This window comes from Acromyrmex echinatior, chromosome 2, assembly GCF_024713525.1.
Source record: "Acromyrmex echinatior isolate Ae372 chromosome 2, ASM2471352v2, whole genome shotgun sequence".
NCBI classification, from domain to species: Eukaryota; Metazoa; Arthropoda; class Insecta; order Hymenoptera; family Formicidae; genus Acromyrmex; species Acromyrmex echinatior.
Window position 1 is genome coordinate 23919591 of NC_141853.1, and position 22009 is coordinate 23941599.

The 22009-nt window shown below is 35.7% G+C and overlaps 2 protein-coding genes across 8 annotated transcripts in view; one reads left to right on the forward strand and one right to left on the reverse strand.

The window, feature by feature from the left end:
• The window catches only part of LOC105152952 (uncharacterized), a 36796-nt gene extending 23790 nt beyond the window's left edge, over positions 1-13006 (reverse strand). The window contains exon 1 of the mRNA XM_011067558.2: positions 12249-13006. The gene's annotated coding sequence lies outside the window, so the exon portion shown is untranslated. The remainder of the gene's footprint in view (positions 1-12248) is intronic.
• LOC147910662 (uncharacterized) overlaps positions 1-22009 on the forward strand; it is a 446179-nt gene that overhangs the window by 201814 nt on the left and 222356 nt on the right. The window lies entirely within an intron of this gene.

The window sequence follows — 22009 nt, forward strand, 5'->3', positions numbered from 1 at the left end:
CATCTATTGATCTCGGTTTTTATTCTCGTTGTTTTTATTCTGTTGATGAAGTCGCCTAAGTATTTTTAGATTATACCATACATAATAGACTGTACATTCTTATGAAGTTGTTATCAATAGAACGAGTGAAGTAACTCGAAGCATATCTCTTTTTCTCTTTCTCTCTTTCGAGTATGCTAAAGTTGAAAAGAGATGCTGGACTGGAAGAAAAAGTCTGGTTACATTAAATGGAATTCTGATGATGGATAAATTAGAATTTTCTGATTAATTCTATTATAATTCTACTTGAGACAACTAGAATTCTAATTGATGAGAATTTTTTGGTTTATTCATTTTCAACTAGAAATTTTTTTCAGTCTGATATTAAATTCTTTCTAACGAAGCACAAAAGTTAAGATCAGAGAATGCGCAGTCTATATCTATTACATCTATACTACACTACATAAAGCGCAACGTAAATTCACAATGATATATCACGTTCATATAAGAGTATTTTGTGTATATCTTTCGGTAGAGATTCGGTATTTTTTTGGGTCGATTAGATCTTCGCCTATGGGCATGAAATGGATATCTGAAAAATCATTAGGTTCTCTTCTTTCCTGAATCTATGTTTCCCCACCTTCTCTCGTAACACTCGAATCGAAACCCGTTTTAACCCACTGGCGTGTCATAAATCAGCGTTATCTCGGCAAACGGTGCCATCTGCCTCGACTGTGTCGGAGCGAGGAACCTATTTTTCGAATAAACTGGAATAAAATTAGACCATTGATGATCCGATAAGAATGTTATGGTCGATGTTCCTCGTCGCGCGAGTATTTCGATCATCGCGGTATAAAAATTTCTGCTTCTAAATTACTAGAAAAACCGGAGAAACCAGATCTTGAAGTTTGAATCATAACTTTATAAAGTTGTATTTGAGGTATATATATATATACATGATTTGGTTTTTGGCATAGTTAAAAACGATTAAATTATAATTTAATCGCCACGTGTCTTCTTTTTTTTCGATAATGAGTGCAAAATACAGGTTTACAGTTCGCAAAAGACATGTAGAGAAAGTAAAGGTGAGAAAAAGATGGGAAATTTTAATTTTAGGCTAAAATAGCCTCTGTGAAAAGTTGACGTTTCCGATCCTTGGTTTGTATTGTAAATATTTCTTGACACTATATCGTGACAAGCTGCGCATGTCAAATGATACGTTAAGAGTACATGCAAAAAATTAACTGCATTTGTCCGCCGCGAACACTGGTGAGCGTTTTGGGACGGAGATCACCTGCGGATCTCGTTGATTTAAAAATATACTGTGACCGGTAGTCGTTTAAGTTGGTGTATTCAATCCGGAAAATAAAGTTCCTTGAAAGAATGCTGTTGAATGGAAGGAAAAAAAAACTAGTTTAACGAGAATTCGAAGTGATTCTAATTAGAGCTCCGATACGACACGATCTCGCGCACGTCGCCGACGAGAAGGAAAAGTCGGTTCGTAGCTTCGTTAAGGTTTTAAGTTTTTTCACAATGCAATTATTTAACATCCGCTAACCTTCCTCCTTCGCTCGTTGATGAAGCAAAGAATTCTTCCTCTCTTTCCTATTTGATCTGCTCTCTTGATCGGCCAAATTTTGTTTATGACAATCATCAGAATGATCAATTAATCAGCTGGTGATTTTAACGTCCGCATGTCTGTGCCAATTTCGATGCTAATTGCAATGCCATTTTTTAAGAACCTCGTCTTGACTCGTATATTCTCCTTTATATATTATATAGATTTAAATTTTAAAACATTTGTAACAAACCAAATTAATATAAATAACGTCATATGTAAAATAAGAAAGTATACGATTTCTAAAGTATACTGTTTAAGCAAGGTAATTCAAATAAATTACAGGATTTAAATAATGTATTTTTGTAATATCTTTTTAAAATGTTCGTGCTGAAAACATTCGGTGTGAAGATCTCGACCGACTATTTCCCGACATTTCTAACGCATTTGAGCCCGAGACTCGATTCTAAGTGGGTTTAAGAGTTCGAGCAACGAGAAACCTAATACAAAACCAAATAGAGCAAAGTATACGTATAACGGAGCCACCGGATCGCGCGTGCTCTCGAACGAACAGATATAGGAACGGCGCAAGATGCACGTCGGGAATACGAAGAAAACAATAAGCGCGAAAGGTCGAGACGCGAGAGGTAAAGGCCGAGATGCGAGCGTCGGAGGTGGAGCAATTGCAAGCGTAGCGTAAAAAATTCCATCGCCCTAATAACCGAGGGGAACAGTATACCTTCGAGAAGCAAGCGATGTATGTGCCGTGATTTGCAATAAATCACAGAGAGCGCGAAAGTCAGGCCTACGCGGTGGATGATCGCGGTTACGTCGCGCCGTAACCGGTAAACCGTACCATTTACATGGCTGATCCTATTGATTTTACGAAAAATCACGTTGTAACTGTTATCGGCAGATAGTCCATGGGGATTGATGTGGGCCAAGGTTAATTTATTTCATTGCGACGGATCGATCTCTTTGTACGCGAAGTTGCGTTGACTTCGAAATATCTGCTCGACCCTGCCGGTTTGTCTCGCATACAAATTCACGTATTCGCGTACAATATCGGAGAACATTTCAATCAATAGTCGCTTCAGCAGAATGTTTATCTGGCAACTATTTAAAGTTTTTTTTTGTGCTGATTCCATTATATACTTTTAAATCTAGAAAAATTCCATACAGATCGTTCCAACAACATTTCAGCAATATTGCATTAACGTTACTGCGAGCTTTTGTTATATCTATGAGAATTATTTTATTTTAGCGAAGGAAACTTCCTATAGTTGGAAAATAAACATTCTGCTGAACGCAATCAGTGGCCAATACGTGCATCGATGCGACGACGCGAGAGCAAAACAATTGGCGTGATTTCTTTCAATTTAGTCGAACTATTTAGTCGTTATCGATATCGTTGACTTCGATAGATCACAGTTCGTGGTGCAATGCAGTGAACAAGTGAAACGAGAGAAGAGTAAGAACTCAAAGAAGAAAAGGGGGTCATGGGGGAGCCAACAGTGTAAACACGTGGTACCTCGTACCCCAGTTTCTGTGGATAGAGTCAATATTTGCTTGGCATCGGTGCGTTAATGAAGTCGATCGACTTGCCGTACCTGCTCCAAATATCAACTTACAGGCCTCGATAGCGACAACGATGACGATGAAACCGGAAGGGTCACGTCCTGAGCCTCCCGTGTGCGTGCTCACACGCGTCTATGCCGCCCATATACCTGCAGACGGAGGCATATCGTAGTTTACGCGCCATTAAACACGAATCCTGTGTGACGTTTATCCCTTTATGAGGTGTTTTTTGACCTGAGAGTCGGGAGCGCTTTCTTTGTTGTTTCTTACCCCTGCTACTGTCGTTACAACCCTTTCTCCGTGTCGACTTTATGCGCCGCTTGATCATCATTTTCGTAATCGACGAAATTTCTTTCTCTTTTATACCCTTTATGGTGGAAATAAATAACAATTTTTACGCAGATTCGTCGAAAAAAATGTGAAAAATATGTTTACGACATATAATTGTAAAATGCGGGCATTTTCACTTCTGCCTTCTCCGTTTGAAGTTAAAGCTAAAGCTGTAACCTTTTTTTTTTTGAATTAGTACGGACTTTTTACACAGTATTAGTATTATTATAATATTAAAAATTGATATTAATACTTGATACTGTTGCAATATATTATGAATCAGTAACGATTTTTGTTACAGTATTGTTACAATATTAAAAATCAATGTCGATATTAGCTATAATATATATACTAATTCTGGATACTGTTATAATATTGTAATCCCGTACTGTAATAGTACTCTAATAGTACTGTATTCCAAACCTTGGCCCATTGCTATCCCAATGTTTTACCAATACTGGTATTTAGTATCTCATCGGAAATTTTCACTTGGATAATTGAGTTTTTTCTTTTCCCTAATAGTGTTAAATTACTATTTCCTTGAGAATAAAATGTAAATGAAGCTAATTACGTAATGTGTTTTCTATATTGAGACAAATAATTTTCTTGAACCTCGAACTAGTTCACATCAGTGCAAAGTTCTCGTATCAGGATGTGAACGATGACTTGTAGTAAAAAGCGCATGTGATTCATATGGGTCACGAGCGCGAGGTACAAGCGACATAAGAAGAAATGAAAAGATTACGACAGCATCTCGATCACTTGCGACAGTTGCTGCCAGAGGAAGAAAAATTGTTTGACGAAGAGAGATATAGAATGATAAAATTAGTAGCATCATCATCGTCAATACAACAATGATTATCATCAAGACAATAGTTTATAATGTTTCTTTATATCCGATTCTTTTTGCGGCTTAGCTTTTTAATTTTGGTTTTTCTTGAGCCAATCTATAATACAATTACTGATGCTGGATATACAAAACCTTAATTTAATTTATATTAATTAAAAGATATTTATTAATTTCGTGAAACCAAAAAAAAAAGAATGAATATTAAATATTTTAATAAGAATAATCTAAATTTTTGGAGATATAACGTAAAGAAAATTGAATTGTTTGACATTTTTGACAAAGACATTTATAATCAAGTGGGTCTAATAGTTCCACTGATCATCAGCTTCGGAGAATTAAAGAAGGTAGATAACTTTCAGTACCCTACATGTATTCTACGAAGATAGATAAACGGCGATCGCTTACGCTTGAGGATGCTAATTCGGTATACTTTCTAATATACCATCCGAGGAATCTCGTTTACAGGACACTTTGCGCAAACTGGGTATAATCATTTTTCCATGACATTCGCAGGCGCGTCCGCCGTTATAATTCTTCGCGGCAACGAGAGTACACATTAGAAACGCAGTTTGCGCGATATAATTAATCGGAGGTGTATTAATTCACATATTTATTACACAGCGCGTTAAGAATGAGCACTTGATTACTGTCCGGGTCGTGATATACGGCCGGCGATTTTTCTCAGTGCGTTAATGAGTCAATGAATCTACTCGAAAGAAGGAGTCGATATATCACCCGAGATACGCGTTTGAGTACACTCGCTCGCGCGCGCGCGCACGCATTTGTGCACGAAAGTACCTCGTCTCGATGTTATCGATGCTTAATTATGCGCGGAAGAATTACACTCAAATAAATGCGTACGGCGTATATAATCGACTATTACCGGATTACATAAAATAAACAGGATCTTGCGCGAACACACATGAATACGAAAAGTCTTCGGCAAAACGATGGAGATGAGCGATAAGAAAAGACTTTAAGAAAACTGGTTCTCTCACCAAGCATGAACAATACATAGGATGGAAAGTCTTTAATGACTTTTTAGATGGTCTAAACGAAACTTCATGAACAATCCGTAAAATATTCTTTTTCGCAGAAATTGTATAACAATTTTATGTTAAATAATAAAATTCCTCGTTTTAAAAGCTAATTTAAGAAAAAATATTCTTGTTCGGAAAGAACGGTATTGCTGAAGTATCTAAAAATTTAGTATAATTACATACAGATCTGAAAATAATTTTGTTTGGCTCAAGATAAGTATGTAGAACGCTCAATCTGGTTGCTTATAGAATGTTACAACTTTTTGCAGCATTGTCATCAATGTTTAAGCGTTCTACATATTAATTTATTTTGACATGTTCAATAAAATTATTTTCATATCCACAGCTAAATATTTAGATACTCCAGTAAAATCTTTCTTTCTGTATGGAAAAATGTTTCAGCAATTTTAAATAAAATCTCTTTTAAGTGTAAATTCTGCATAGATTTTGTACTGAATGCACTTTTATGTCTAGTGTTATTAATTATTAATAAATTAGATCAATTATCGTTATTCGTGATAAAGAAAAAAAATTAAGATAATTCTAAAATGGCTTACTTGCTGTAGGTATAAGATATATGGATAGTTAAATCTTCACCGCACCCATATAATTATTGAAAATGTTTCATATTTCAATTTATGTTCAGAAATGTGTTCTACTTTGACCACCAGTTTTCAATGTTGGATTCAGCAAAAATTGCAAAGCTTAGAATTTTTGCAAATGCCTATAATTTATCATATGTTTACTACACACACACACACACACACACACACACACACATATATATATATATATATATATATATATGTTCAAGAGGAAGAGAATGCAATTTGTCATATTATAAGACGACAGGAAAAGCCTTAAAAACGAATACATTAGGTGCGCAGAATACATTATATTGGTTCTGGAAAAGTTCTAGAAATGAAGGAGAACACAATTTGTATCGATGCGTTTTTAACGATCCTCTTGATGGATGGTAGATCGCTCATTCACATTTTACAGACCCGTCGAATCCTTGAAAAATGATCCTTGTGTATCAGCTTGCACATTCTCAATGGAACTATATACAGATGTATCGATGCGTCTGTATATAGGGTGTAGAAAGCGGCGTTCTTTTACAAAAATAGCTATACAGACAATACGACAATCACAGTTGTGACAACGATAGTTGTTTTGACTATATGAGTCTATATAATTTTTAATCAGTCAGAAACAAATCTTTTAACTTTTTAAATTTTATGGATAAATAAAAATTCAATAAAAAATCTAAGTAAGCTGTATTCGTAACAGATTTAAATCGTGCTATGATTAACTCAAGATATCGAATTTTAATGAAAAAGAGAAAAAAGAAAACACACAATGAAATCTTTAATAATAAGTCGCCTTCAAATCTTCCGTTTCTAAAGAATTTTTTGAGCGAATGATTTTTCATCACACCCTGTATATATATATACGGTCGCTCGCCCGCGAGCATATGGCAAGGTAGGCAGCGGAGTTCCTTTTCGGTTAATATGTTTTCGCGATCCACAATGCACCCGGTCGGGAACCAAAGACAATTAATAACCTTCCAGAGTATCATTTATCGCGACAGTTTAGCCTCGTGTTAGAGCGAGTTCATCCCATCGAGGAGCGCGAAGCGCATAAACGCTACGATGGCGCAGGTAGCCACGTCGTATAAGATGACATTGTCTGCCTCCTCGAGCCGTGACCGATCCGATTTTTAACAGCGATTTTGCGTCCGCCACTCGAGAGTCGATCGAGAACGGTCGCCGCGCGCGACCCTCTCGCACTTGTGGGAATCGTGATGGGTGCTCCTCTCGGAAGTGACTGTGATTCGTTATGCCCGCGTTATGTCTTCGTGCATGTGACTGTACATGTGCCAGAGCTCTAGCTCTGTGCGAGAGCAGCTGCTTCCACGAAGACGCAATGCGTTTCGCGAGCGGCACGTTCCGAAGCGCCAAATGAATACGTAACGTTACGAGCGGTCGAGCAACTTGGAGGAAAAAAAATCCGTGGCCGACTTCGACAGGAAAACCAATCGTTGTGTCATCATACTTTGAATTGTGCACTGTACGTGCGATAAGGAATGAATTAACGCGGAAAAGCTCAACGATAAATATGTTTTCGTGAAATATGAAAACACTAACACTTTAAACAATGAAGAATATGCGCGCGTATTATATATATATTCAAAGAAGCATATTGCACGCAATTGTGACTAACAATAAGTAGTTTATATTCGCATTGCGTTTTGCCAGACATGTTGCGTGATTGACGAGATCGTGCATGGTCATCTAGATCGTGATACATGTGATAATTTACTTATTCAGGACTTTTCTGCAAGTCCAAAAAAACATATTGTATTATAATTCCTTAACGTCTAGGCGGAAAAAAAACGTATCACGATATTAAATAAGTCATTTGGATGAAAACGTGCAGCGAAACAATGTTTCTTTTCTCGTAAGAATCTTCTTTCTTGTAACTAACACTTTATTATACGTTTAACGTTAATGTGAAATATTTAATCATTAAGATTCACTAGCAATATATTTAAATAAATGTATGATTTCTCTTGAAATAAGAATGAACAATCGTCAAGTCAGAACTCGCGGTTAAATAATCGCGTATTATAATCGAGGGTCCCTTCGAATATATAAAAGCTCCAGGTTTTATATCTGTCTTCTGCTTACTCCAAGACGCACGAGACCGGTATGCCTCGTCGGCGCAATTTAATCTCCCTTTATTTGGCGATTAAGCGCGCTACCATTGATTTATAATCTCATAAAAGGCGGAAGGCACGGTCCTGTAACGACGCCGGCAGTATCGCAAACCGAAAGAGCATCGAGAAGATTTTTCACGTGTGTATGCGTGCATATATATATATATATATATATATATATATATATATATACTCTCGTAGCCGCGCGCAATTTCGCAAGCCACGATTTCCATGAAAGTGACATTTAAAATTTTATATCTCGTTGACGAAATCTCTAAAGTTCTCGATATTAACTTAATAGGAATGCACAATTTAAGCGATAATGCTCAGAGATCCGTTAAATTTTAGTCGTTAAAATTTTATAAAATGGAGATTTTATCTAGAATCCCGTAAATATCCACCTATTTTACTCGCGCGTGATTTTTTTTTAATGTGATCACTCGCGTGAAATATTTCTGATACTCCAACATTGCATCTCAATTTTCAATGTTCTCTTTGATGATTTATAGTTAAAGATTGATAATACTCTATGCATTTTTTACATAAAGATAAAAGAAAAACATTTTTTCAATTGTGAAACGATTTGCGCCAAATATAATAATGTATATATTATATTTTATTTAATAATTTTTATATCTTTTTAATTTTACGTATAATTTTTTTTAACGTCCGTATATGGAAAGGATGGTTTTACTAAAAAAAAATTGGCGAATAAAGATAAAAATTTAACTAGGTATACAGAAAATTCAAAAATTTGAAAATAATTTTGTTGGATTAAAATATTATGTAAAAATATTATGTAAATGTAAAACGCTCAAACTAATTGCTAGAGTTGCTTATCATGTTCGAGATTCCCACGTAATTATTTTCTGACAAAATTATTTTCAGATCTGTATGTAAATCTGTAGCTAAATTTTTATATATTTAAATAAATTCGTGTTTCCGTGTAGAAATAACTATTCAAGAAGGAATAATCTCGTTGTAAGTCTGACTTCAGGCAACTGCTTCAACCAGTTCAAGAGTACAGTCAAGTAAGCACAGTACTCGAGAATATATATCTGTGATTATCTTTTGCTCTCGTCCGCAACGAGTTTCACGGTGTACACGATAAGACGATCGGATCGTCTACTCAAGGTGGTCGCCTTCCGTAGGCACGTTGTCATTCTAACGGAAGCGAGACCAAGTGTAGATCGGTGTAATTCACGAGTTATCGCCAAGTGAACAAAGAGCATCGATTTAGATTAGAAAAGTAACGGGTAATTTGCGTGCACGCCGTTAAACGCGCCTTTTAAACGATCCAGATAAGATAAAGAGAGAAACATTTCCACGCATTCGCACGTTTCACTTAACTCTTGCTCGTGCATAGTTTCACTATGTCTGTTTTATGAAAATATCCTAGCTATTCTAGAATATTGCGTTCGGTGTTATTTTCGTCTTTCTCTAATCTCATCTGATTTATTTTTTAAAAATTGCTAAATTGCAAAAATGACAATTCAGTGTCATTCGCAATGAAAAAAAATTAGAATTCAAGTATTTTTTTACAGATCATACGACGTGACTGCCATGTGAGAGAGTTGGATTTGAAAATGTAAAATCCTTAATCGAGTATTTCATTTACACTTTACCGCCATGGTTAGGTCAGGGTCTTAGGAATCCATTCGGAATCGGACAAAAAAAGATAATACGCGTATTTGTCACGACTCTCGGTACTTCCCGCATGACTTGTAAAGGGTAGCAGTGTGTAGTGGCGGCAAAAAGGCGTTAAGTCAGATCACGACCCCGTGACGGCGACGAGCCACGCCGGAAGGGGTTAATATGCAAATGAGACGCGACACGACGCTTAGGTCGGCATGCATAAAAGATTTGCGACACCGGTTGCACTAAAATCATGCAAATCTAATCTTTGCGTATATCACTAGATCAAAGATGACGCGATGGGACATTTCAGCAATTATACACATTTTTTTATGTAACAATGATAAATATAAAAAGAAATAAGATATGTACATAGATTTTTCTATGTTTTAAGAAATTGGTTAGAATGTGAAATGTTATTCAATTCAGCTTGTTCCATATAGAAATGGGAGACTGCTTTAATTTCTGTCAAGCGTTAAAAAATTAACTAAACATTCAGTTCTCATTTTAATATTTGCAGTGAAAAATTCTCGCGTTAAGAAGTAAGTAATATTAATTATATTAAAATTTTTTTAATTCGATGATGGAATTAATATAGAAGTTTTATAATAAATAATATGATCTATAACATACTATTGAAAAAGTTACAGTTTAACTCGTATTGAATATCCTATTGCGAATCTGTTTACGCTATCTGTTCTCTTTTTGCTAAAACACGCAATACACGTACACATCGATGTTCCTAACTCTCATATTTGACTTACCGAAATGAAGATGCGTCCCTGAGCACGCACGCAACTCGTCGCGCGAGTGTACGCGTGCACGTGTATGAGCGATGAATCGGAGCGGGAGAAAGATTGGAGACGACAGAGAAAAAGGACAGAGGAGGGGGGGGGGGGAGGAGAGAGAAAGAGATTGAAGAAAGAGGGAGAGAAGATGCGCGATTCTCTTCTCGGACCTCTCTTGAGCATAGAGCTCGCCGGATATACAAGTGGGTAATAACCGTATGAAAGGGTAACAAAGGTGGCTGACACACCGCGGTCGACGTAAAGAGCAGGGGGCAAGGGTATGGGCGCGGGCAAGGGAATAGCAATAAATATATTTTGACATGGGAGAGCCTCGCCGACGGTCTTATGCATAATAATTGTAACGGCCGTCTCTCTCGCTCTTGCACGGTACGATACGTACGACACGTACACAGAACGTACGCACGCGGGCAAAACGTCGTCGCTCTTGGGACCCTTTATGTTGCCGAATTACGGTACTGGCTAGCAGTAGGCAAATATTATAGCAACAGGCGGAGACGAGGGGTAAGGATAATGTTTTCATTTGATGACGACTAACCTCGACTAACCGCACGTGAGATCGCACATTGGGGAGAGGACCCTTTTATCTGCCCCCTCCTCGGACGATCGCGAAAGTGCGTAAGGCAAAGGAACTTCCTTGGAATTGACATTCCAATTCGCATTGTATACATAAATGACAATTAACGTAAATTAAAAAATTTATGAAACAGAAAAAGAGCAAAAGCATACATAAATCTTATGATTTTTTTGTATCGCAATATACTTTGAAAAATTATTTCTTCCGTAATAGAATTAATGATTTAATATAACTTAATTCTGTTACGAAAGTAATATACGGGTAAAAATGTTTTGTTCTATGAATTAAAATTTTGCTATACCAACAAAAATTGATTAAAATGTATCAAGCAAAAATTTACTTCTTTAGATCCTGTATACGTATACATATTGTAATGTACATCAAGTTTAAAAACATTGTACGTTGAAATTATTTAATTCTTTCAATATCATCTGCGGTCAGATGTACGTAATAATGTATAAGTATATTAAAATTTTGAAAAAAATTATTTGTTTAGTATAAATTATAATACTTATTAAAATGCCTTTGAATTGTGAATTAAAACTATTTTTTTAACATGATTCTTCTATAGTAAAATCAAGTCTGAAGGGGGTTAAAATGTATCGGACAAAACTGTAATTTTATGCGACTTAAATTGTTCAATTGGTATAAACAAATATCTTTGTTTATATCAATTCAGCAGGAAATGTATTTCTCAGAGAGAAGTGACTAAATTTTTCATTACATAAACAAAATGTTTTGTTGCTGTTAAAAAGTACCTCAAACAACTTTGCTGAAAGCACTAAATTTTTTTCCTAATGTATAATAAATGATGTTTATATTTATCATTCGCGAAAGAAAAGAAATTTGTATTAAGAATTTTATTGCAACGCTACTTCCACGCAATTTCGTAATAAGTAGATATGAAATCAAGAACCGGAGACTTTAATGCCTGGCGCGATGTACATTGGAAGATTTAAATATAAGTTCATCGACATTTATTCGTATTAATGATGTTTAATGATATTTTTATTTTTAGAAGATAACATGTAAAATAACCATAATGAAAAGTTCATGGCAATAATACTGATTAGTAATGACAGAAGATTATAATACATTATTAATTATTAATGCAATACATTAAAACATCATTAATAGTAATTCTATAGACTAAATGTGTAAAGTAAAATGACTCACCTCACTCAAATAAACTGGAAATCCACGCAAATATCAGTCCCGTTCTCGGATCACTAAGTCAACAAATAAGAATAATGTTCTTGCCGAAGCAACTGTTTCAGTCCGCTATCATATGTTACACATCATATCTCTCGTTCCCAGGAAACGTTTCGTTTGCTTTTATTATTACCGATTATACCTTATCTTCGATCACATATTCCTCCAATTATTTAACGCTTGAATTCGAAGAAAATCCTTTCTTCCGTGTAACGACTGGTGATCTTCTTGAAAGCTTCGCTGTACTCGATCAATCTCGTTCTGTACGGACTGTTACTGTCGGTGTCATGCAGCTCGTTTTAATTCCGTCGACTATACCATTTCAATTGATCGTAATTCACAACACTTCCTCGTCCGATATTTATTTTATTCTTTCTCTCTCTCTCTCTCTCTCCTCCTTCTTTTCTACTTCCCCCGCTGTTTCTTCGCGATTTTTTCCTTCCAGCCGCTGTTCGTGGTCGTCTTTGTATACTCTTGATCTCTCTTTCTCTCTCTCTCTCTCTCTCTCTTTCTCTCCTCCCCTCTCCTTCTGTCTTTCTTATATGTGCACGTGTGACGGTGCGACTACGACGATGGACGAGAAAGGACTGGTGCTGTACGATCGCTCAGACCTGTTTGACTGCATCGAAGCGCCTGAGGAGACCCGTGCCGTACCGAAGGAACGATTTTCCTTCGTATAGTAAGAGCCATCTGGGGAGCTGTTCTTATCCATCGGTTCACGCCTGTGCCTGGGCCCGCCAACGGCTCCAGTCCGGGCCCGATCGGTCGACCAATCAGTGTGCACCGGTTCCCAGTACCTAGGCAGTCCAAGTGCCACCCATCTGTCCCCACTTGTAACCGGCTCCACCACTCTTGAAAGATCTCAACTACCGGCCCTCACCAACCGCAAATACCGCCGCTCCGCTAACTCGTTCGTTGACTAACGACTTGATTTTTTTTTATCATAGAAATATATATATATATTTATATATGTAATATGTGAGCAGAGAGGAGAGAGAGAGAAAGAGAGGAGCACAGTAAGTTGTTACTTTTGCGCAATTCTTCTGTATTATTTTTCTTCTTTCCTCTTTTCCTTCTATTGTTGTTAAGTTGATTAAAAATTATTTCTCAATTACATGCTAATTATAATAATGTTAATTACCATTTATTAATTATCATTAATATTTAAACTTTTTGTAAATTTATTTGTGTACAATGAGTTTTGAGATTTATTATATATTATATATATTATTTTATTAATGAATAATGAAGGCAATGATAAGCGTTTTTTTTTCTGTTTATCTGAATATTTCAACACGGAAAAACTGTTATAATTTTTATAATGATGTATGAATTTTTTATTCCTCATTTTTTTCTTATAACTGAATAAGTATAATTTTCTGTTATTATCATGTCATACAGGCGTTCAAATGATCATGCCAATGGATTTTCCACGTAACACGTTTTTTCCTGATTGAAGTCACAGGTATTTTCAGTTTTCTCCAATGTGGCGAATATTATGGCGATTTCTCAAGTGTAGGCAAGAAGTTTCCTCGTCACTGTTTGGTATTTGAAATAGCATCTTACGACGCTCCAGAATTCGGCTGCGGAGAAACGAGTCTTTTCGCGATGCTAGCGGTTTGAGCAAAGACTTCTTACGTCGCTAATACGGCTTTTATTTGCGTATGCTAAATGGTGCACGCATGTGGTTTCCACATTCCCTCAACGACTAATCACACCGCAAATAATCACGAGTACGCGGCATGAATCCTTTAGTCGTCAGACGTATTTTACGACACGGCTTTGTCATTCGTAGCGGCCATATTTTTCTCCTATCATACCTATGCGGCAGTTTGTAAAGACAGTTTAGACAGTGGAGATTTTTTTCGTGGAATACACGACCTCCTATTGAGAACCTTGTCTCCTGAGCATGATTTGTAAATAAGCGCAGTATTTTGAGTATTTCGATCATCGCCATACTGAGGTGTGGAAAGTGATCGATTTTTCATAATCTTTTATCGATATTCCTTTCATATTGTTTTTACATTGTATTCCTAAATTTTAATTTTATGTTGGGATATCCTAATGTGGGATATGATAAATCTTAAATATCTATTACATTAAAAATTAAGAAAAAATTTTAGTGCACAGCGACGAGTTAAATGAATCAAAACTGCATGCGACCGAAAGACGACGAGATCTTTGTTGTTAGGGAGATTTTTTTTCTTTCGAAACTTCGGGGTCTCTCGCATCTACGATGCGCCACGATCGTATTAAAGATCCAGCGGGTCACAAAGCGGCTTGGTCGATCCAATAAAATGTCGAAAGACGGGGGCGAGGGCCACAGTGGGATATGCGAGACGGGGTATATCGATGCTATAAATTAGGAAGATGTGTCCACTCGTGGAAATTAAACCATAGAAACTGGTTTTGAACGTAAAACGCATCTCCTGCTGTACGTGACTCTCTTTTTCTCTATTTCATCTTCTCTCTGTTTCATCTCTTTCCTTTCTTCGGCTCACTATTGTTTCTCTTTTTTCCTTTTACCTATTCATTCACAAATATCCTTTTACCTTCGCCGCTTCTTATGACCATTTTATTCTTCTTATCTTTTACTCGCGACCTTAATTCTTCTTCCACACTCATATTTGTCGATATCTCGGTATTATTTTTCTCGATTAATAGCTGATTTTGGAAAGATAATAAACAAACGATTTTTATAATAAAATTTCATCTTAAAGTTATATGCATGTGAGCAAACAGTGAATTTTTTATTAAAGTTAGAAGGGATGTGTATGGTTAATGTTCAACTTGTGTTTAGATTGATTTGTTTGTTAAGCGATACGAAAGAAAATTAATGTGTAATATTTGAGAAACGTATCTTTTTATTTATACAGTTAATAATGTAATTATTTTATTTCATGGAATAACACGCGCGCAAAAGAAATCGCACTGAGAAAGATAAGTTTTTTATTAGAACAAAAAATAATAACAAATGTGATGATTTGGTGGGAAAACAAATTGATCAATTATTATTGCGAATCATTTTCTCATTATTCGTCAATATAACAAATAATACACGATTTACATACACGATACAAATCATATTTGCTAAATCGTTATTTGTACTTTTTGCAAATAATTGATATTGCTAGCAAATAAAAATCCAGCAGATACATGATTGCTTCTATTGCAATAATTGATTGGAATAGCAAATTACTATCAGTCTCATGCTAGAAAAATCTTGTATTTATTTCAGTACTGACCATTTGTCTACAAATCATTTGTTACAGATATTGATAGGTTTGTTAAATTAAAATTACAAAATCTTAAATTTTTTCTCAGTGCAATGAATTGAATGAAGTCTTTCTGCAAATATGGACGTATCCAACGGGGACGCATATTAATATTCCCCATTGTGCAGGCGATGAATGTAAAAAAGCAGGAGATTTTAGTTACATAAAACTTAAAGATGATGATTATCGCATAATAGACTGCAAGAATAATTTTTTTTTACAGAGAATCGTATTCTTGTTTGATCATTGATCGCGATGCGTTGATGATTGTACAGTGATATTTCCTGTGAAAAAAAACTGCTGTAAATCCGCCGATGTATGGCAACAAGAGAGGCACTGCAGACAACGTCAGATTCGTGATCAATTGGCCGCATATAATCCGGATGTATCTACGCGTTCGGCCGTCCGTTCTCCTTTTTGTCTGTCGCAGTTTCGTCCTAGTATAAATGTTCATTCATGCAGAAGCCTTTCTGAAGAAGGCAGATGGGACTAATATAGACTCCATTCTGCTCCGAAAATATGAACTCATTCTTTCGATGGTGTCGGAGCTGCCCATCGACACGGAAACAAATAAGATTTATCGTTCCAGTCACTCTGATCGTCCCTTGCCGCTGGAAAACGGTTGTGATAGTTTTCGTCTCACATAGCTGTACGAAGATACGCATAAAAAATAACGAGAAAAAATAACGAGAAAAATGATTCGTTTTACCATGCGATAGATTTCGTGTTAGATGGCGAGATTAATTTGTAATTAAAATATGAAATAATGAAGTATGAAATTTACCTGTTTAAAATTTTGTTCATAATACAGATAAATTTAATTTAAATAGAAAGAGAATTTAAATGTGAATTTATATACGACAATACATCTTTTATTTATTTTTATTGGTATTTAGACTAAATCTAAAGGAAAATCTTCGATTAATCTTTGAAATATTTATTTTTTTTCAAATTTATATATATATGTATTACATAAAAATAGCGAGAAATTATAACGTCATGGCGAAGAATAATTCGTTACCTCATCATGCTTTAAAATACGGACCTATTATTTCCGGAGCTACGTACATACATTACAGCTTATAAATTGCGGAGTGGTATATGCACTCGTAAACATAAAGTGCAAATGTATGTTTTTCACGATCGAGAGACCACTAAAATCTCGGTGACAGTGATATCAGTTATCGCAGGATTCAGACAACGGGAACACTCGTAAACCTTTCTGCGCGCGGTGCACGAAATTCGCATCGCGATCGTATTTCCTGATTAAATCGGTCGCCGTGTGAAAATACGATCCGCGATCAAACGCAAACGCGAATACCTGGAAATAAATTAGAGTAAAGAAATCATGGTTGCAATCCTGCAATAATTCTTATGCAACGACCAAATTAAGAGAAAGAAAAATAACTGCGTATAATTCAGATTCTGCACGAATTCAATACTCCTTAAAAATTGTTTGTTTGAAATGATTATTTTTTATTCAATTAATGTCAAGCATTAAATTAAGTTTTTTAATTTAATTAACATAATTTCATTAAACATAAAATTATAGATATTATCACTTACACATTATAATCATTCAGTTTTGCTACAGTTTACTTTTTTCATTTAATTATAATCCTTGTTGTCTGTATAAACTTATAATCTATTTAGTTATTTTTTACGTCCCCGAGTTAATCTGAAATTGTTGCTAAGATACTACATACGCAAATTCTGACGATAGTTTTTTGTTTCGAAAACGAAGAAGTATTATCAAATAAGACAGGTTCAGGAAGAACGAGTTAACGGTTTTACGAAAGCATGATCATGCAACTCAGAATTTCTCGAGATAAGATGTATGATCGCTTCTAGCGGAGAGAAGCGCAATATAGGCTCTAATGTCCTTTCGTATTTGAGATCTGGATCCTAGAATGATGCGCTCGTGGAGACGCAGAGAGTGCTACAAAAGCCACGCTGTCTGAGAAAGTGAGCTACGATATCGCTTGATGTGCGATACAGCGAAAAAATGGCGCGACATTCGCGAGATTTCAGGAACGCGACAGCGATGCGGCGCGCTGAAAAGCGCTGTTTGCTACAGCACACTTGGTCTTATTAATCGAAAACATGGAATGTCGTAAGAGCAAGCGAGCGAGCAGGCGAGCCAGACCGTTTCTACGTTGCAGCGGACCGCACAAACGAGCGAATGACGCGATGGCGCGCGAATCATCGTTGTTGCTGTAATCGATTATCGCGAGATTATTAAACGCAGTCGCGCGAACAAATCTCATCTTACAGCGTGAGGTCAAAGGGACACAGTCGAGACGATCGTGCGTCCCATGAAAACTTGCGAAGCTGCATCTCTAAGTGGAAGAAATATACCATGAGGGAATAAATAGTGAAATAGAGAACATAAACACACATTTCAGAGATTCTTAAAATTTCTTCTACTCTTTAATATACAATATATCTGAGCCTTGTGTAAAAATTAATTTAGTCATCTTGTTCCCTTTAGAATTAATGTTTTTGTATCTGCTGTAACCTATTATTGAAAATTTGATTTGAACATCTTATCAGACTTTCAATTTCATAAGAAATGGTAATTTTTGTTATTCTAAAGATATGTTGATTCTCATATTTCTAAGTTTTTTAAATTTCTACTTGGTGTCTTCCTTCAGATCAAGATATCACATGATATATGTATTATTATCATATGATAATTTTATATTCACGATGTGAATGTAAAGTTATGAAAGATTCTCTCTATCACTTAAACATAATCAAATTGTTAAAATCTAGAAAACATCAAATTTTATGTTAAAATAAAAAATTCTAAACCTTATTTTAGTACGATAAAGAAAGCCAAAATCGATTTTGGATGTTACAAATAATACATTATTTATTCTTTTATTAAATATATTTATTCCAAATATAATTGCGAGCCGATAACATTCGGTTTCAACACAATCATTCTGAAACGCTAATTAAATTAAAAAGAAAGAAAGAAAATAAGAAATTTATTACGAAAAACATTACCTTAGCCAAGATCGTAATTATATCTGGAATAAATTGATTTAATAAAAGGATATATAATGTATTATTTGTAACATCCAAAATTTGATCGATCTTGGCTTTATCGTATTTGATATATTCACATGTACGGTCGTGCTTAAAATTTTTAATAAGCTTATTCTTTTTGACTAAAATTTTGTTTTTTTAGAAATTTAAACCGGAAACATTCTATAGTTATTGTACATTTTAATATTTATGAATTTTAATTTGTATCTTTTCCCATCATCTCTCCCTCGAAATCTTTTTAGTCAGGCATCATTAAGATTCTTTCGACACATACACATGCGTATACACATATACACATTTATGTAAATAACGTCGTTGTTTCTCAACTGTGCTATATCTCTTTACATCTGGCAATTCCATGGTAAATTAATTGGTAATAATTAGAAAAATCCTGTTTCCGTAACGATGGAATTATCACAGCTGGTAATATTCGCAGAATAATTTCAACATTAGTGTGAAGACGATTGAGCTAGTCACGATTTATTTTACGATGTGAGATCAATAATGTAAGATTACAGAGTAATAGTATTTCGCGGAAATTCTGAAGATACGAGCGATTAGATTGTCGATTGGCAGCTAACTTATACTTGAATGGTTATTAGTTTTTACGAAACTTTAGAAGTATGAGATAATGACATGCATAGAGATTAGCATTTTAATATAAGTTAATATCTCGTTAATAAATTATACGTACATATCTATACATCACAGATAAAGATATGCTCAACAGAAAATCTCGCTATTCTATTCTCCACCTGCTATTTAATAATAGTCATGATACATATAATATGCGTATACATATACATATACATATACAAACCACATATATATATATATATATATATATATATATATAAAATATTAAATAATATATTGGAATACTATATAAGTAATATTATAATATTATAGGATTATAGGTAAACGTAATATCGGCTCAGAACATATTTTTGTTTAGTATCTAGAATTAACTCGCAAAATTCAAGTAGCTGCCACCGAAAATATTTTATTCACTTTTCCGAAATATATACAAAGAAAAAAAAACAACTATAGCATCAAACTGTATACGACTGTATCGATAGTATATCGATTTCGCGAGATCCGAAGTCGAAAGATTATTTCGAGCGAGAGAGAACAGGAATCTCTCTCACAGGAAACAGGATCTCGCATACGCGCGTCCTTCGGTGAGAATCCTTCCGCGGGAAGGGCGTAGGCGAATCTTCGATCTCGAGAGCCGCTGGAAGTCAACCTCTCTCGGCGTATGACCTCACGGGAACTGGGAGCACGACCGCATATCTCGAATCTACTTTGTGTCCTCTCACAAAGCGAGGAAAGGTAGAGGTACAGGTTCGCCCGCCTATCCGGAGGATGTACTCGGTGATCTACAGTGCGACTGGGTCCAGAAAGTCGCGATCTTTGGCAAATTCATGCGAGATTTTACGGACTCGCAAAACGTGTCTCACGGCATCGTTCACGGGAATTCACGCAGCCAAATTTAAATCCTGGCAAAGTCCTACGTAATAAAGAAAAGATTATCGTTTGTTTCACGTGATTGTTTTATCGCAAGAAAAGAATAGTTTGCTGAAGTATTTAAAAATTTAATTGGATACAGGTCTGAAAATATAATTTAATTGGATCGATAAAATAATTGTATGGAGAACCCTTGAACGGTGACAATAAAAAATTTTAATATTCTAGTAACCAGTTTGCACGTCCTACATAATTATTTTTAGCTGTGTATCTAGCTAAATTTTGATATACTTAAAGAAAAAGTTTTTTTCACGTACGAGACATTTTCATAAACAAACGGAAATTCCAAAATAATAAAAAATAAAAAATAAAAAACTCAATGATTTTATTAAATGTAAACTTCTAAAATAAAAAATATACATTGTATAGAAAATAAATATTCGCTGCGTAAAAAAGTTTAGAATAATTATCGCGCTATTTATCAAGGATGAAAAAAAATAGGAGATTCTAAACACCTTTTTGTACATAATTTTTCATAACGCTAAACACAGTGAAGATTCGTATAGATCCTATATGCTCCCTACTGTTACTTACAAGCCTCAACTAACGAATGCACCATATCGATTGAATCTCAAGGAGAAAAAAATCGTCAGGGTAGGCCTGGATATCGACGGGTGACGACCGGATGACGAATCAACAATGATCAGAATCGGCAGATTAACGTCCGTCGAGTGTCTGGAGTGCCGGTGTTACAAGGTACCATAGGTACCTAACTAGATTTCGACATCTGTCCGATTTGTCACGGGATGCTTTCCCTCACGATATTTCGAGTAAGCCCGAGGATGACGGCAGCCACCACGGACTCTCGGGCGCGCTGTGAATAATTTCTGAATACCGCTAACGAGAGTCTAGTGGTGGATTCGGTTAAAGCCGCACTCTCGAGACCGCGTCCAATCGCGCTGCCGTATCACACAGCGCCGCGACGATGGAAAACACTTCCGCAACGGTGAAAATCAAGCGGCCTGCGGTGCTCGCTGCGAATGTATCCCGCACCGTTTCGTGACAAACCTGGGAATAGTTTATTTCGCGTCTCTTCGCCAACCGAGGATCTTTATACGTCTTTCGATTCTCAGATAATTCACCGGCAGCGGTTTACGCGGTGCGCATTTTCCTTCACTTAGGAATCGGTTGAGTGAAAGTCCAGCCGTACTTCTCGCAAGAAATTTCCGCGATCGTTCTACTCGGCGTCCATCTCAATAAAAGTCGATCAAGAGGTGTGACGCGTTACTGAATACTTTCCAATACTCTTTCCGACTTTCCAACGGGGAATTCTAGTTTCAGATTTTTTAAATGTATTTTTAAATGTATTTTTGTGCTCGATCTTGATATAAAGTCTATTTTTTATTCCTGCACTCTTTGAAATGATGCACACAGTGCAATATGTTGAAATGAAACGAATGTATATTTGTTTCACTTATTACATCGTCAGATGTTAGATCGTCGGATCTACAGTGAAAATTTATTTGCAAAAGAATAAGACTATTAATATTATTGTGAAAGCAGAATTGAAATGTAATACGTTGGTATAAAAGGACTACCAGGTTCTAGCTGAAATTTAATATTGTCTTTCACAATTTTCGCGGTAAATTTACTGTTCACCTATCGCCCACTCGCAAGCTCGTCATATTTAATTACAGGAAATCGTTCGACCTTTGAGCGAATTTCCTTATATACATTTACGGACTTTACTCTCGCGAGGATAAAATAAAATAAAGATTTCTCATATACGAGCAAGAAACGCTAAATGAATATCAAATGACGATAATAGTCGCCGACTTCTTGCCGATTTAATGTCGACGACAAGAAGCAACGATCCGTCTCGTCGGTGACGTGGTACCCCGCTGTCTAAATACACTTAATGGATGACAA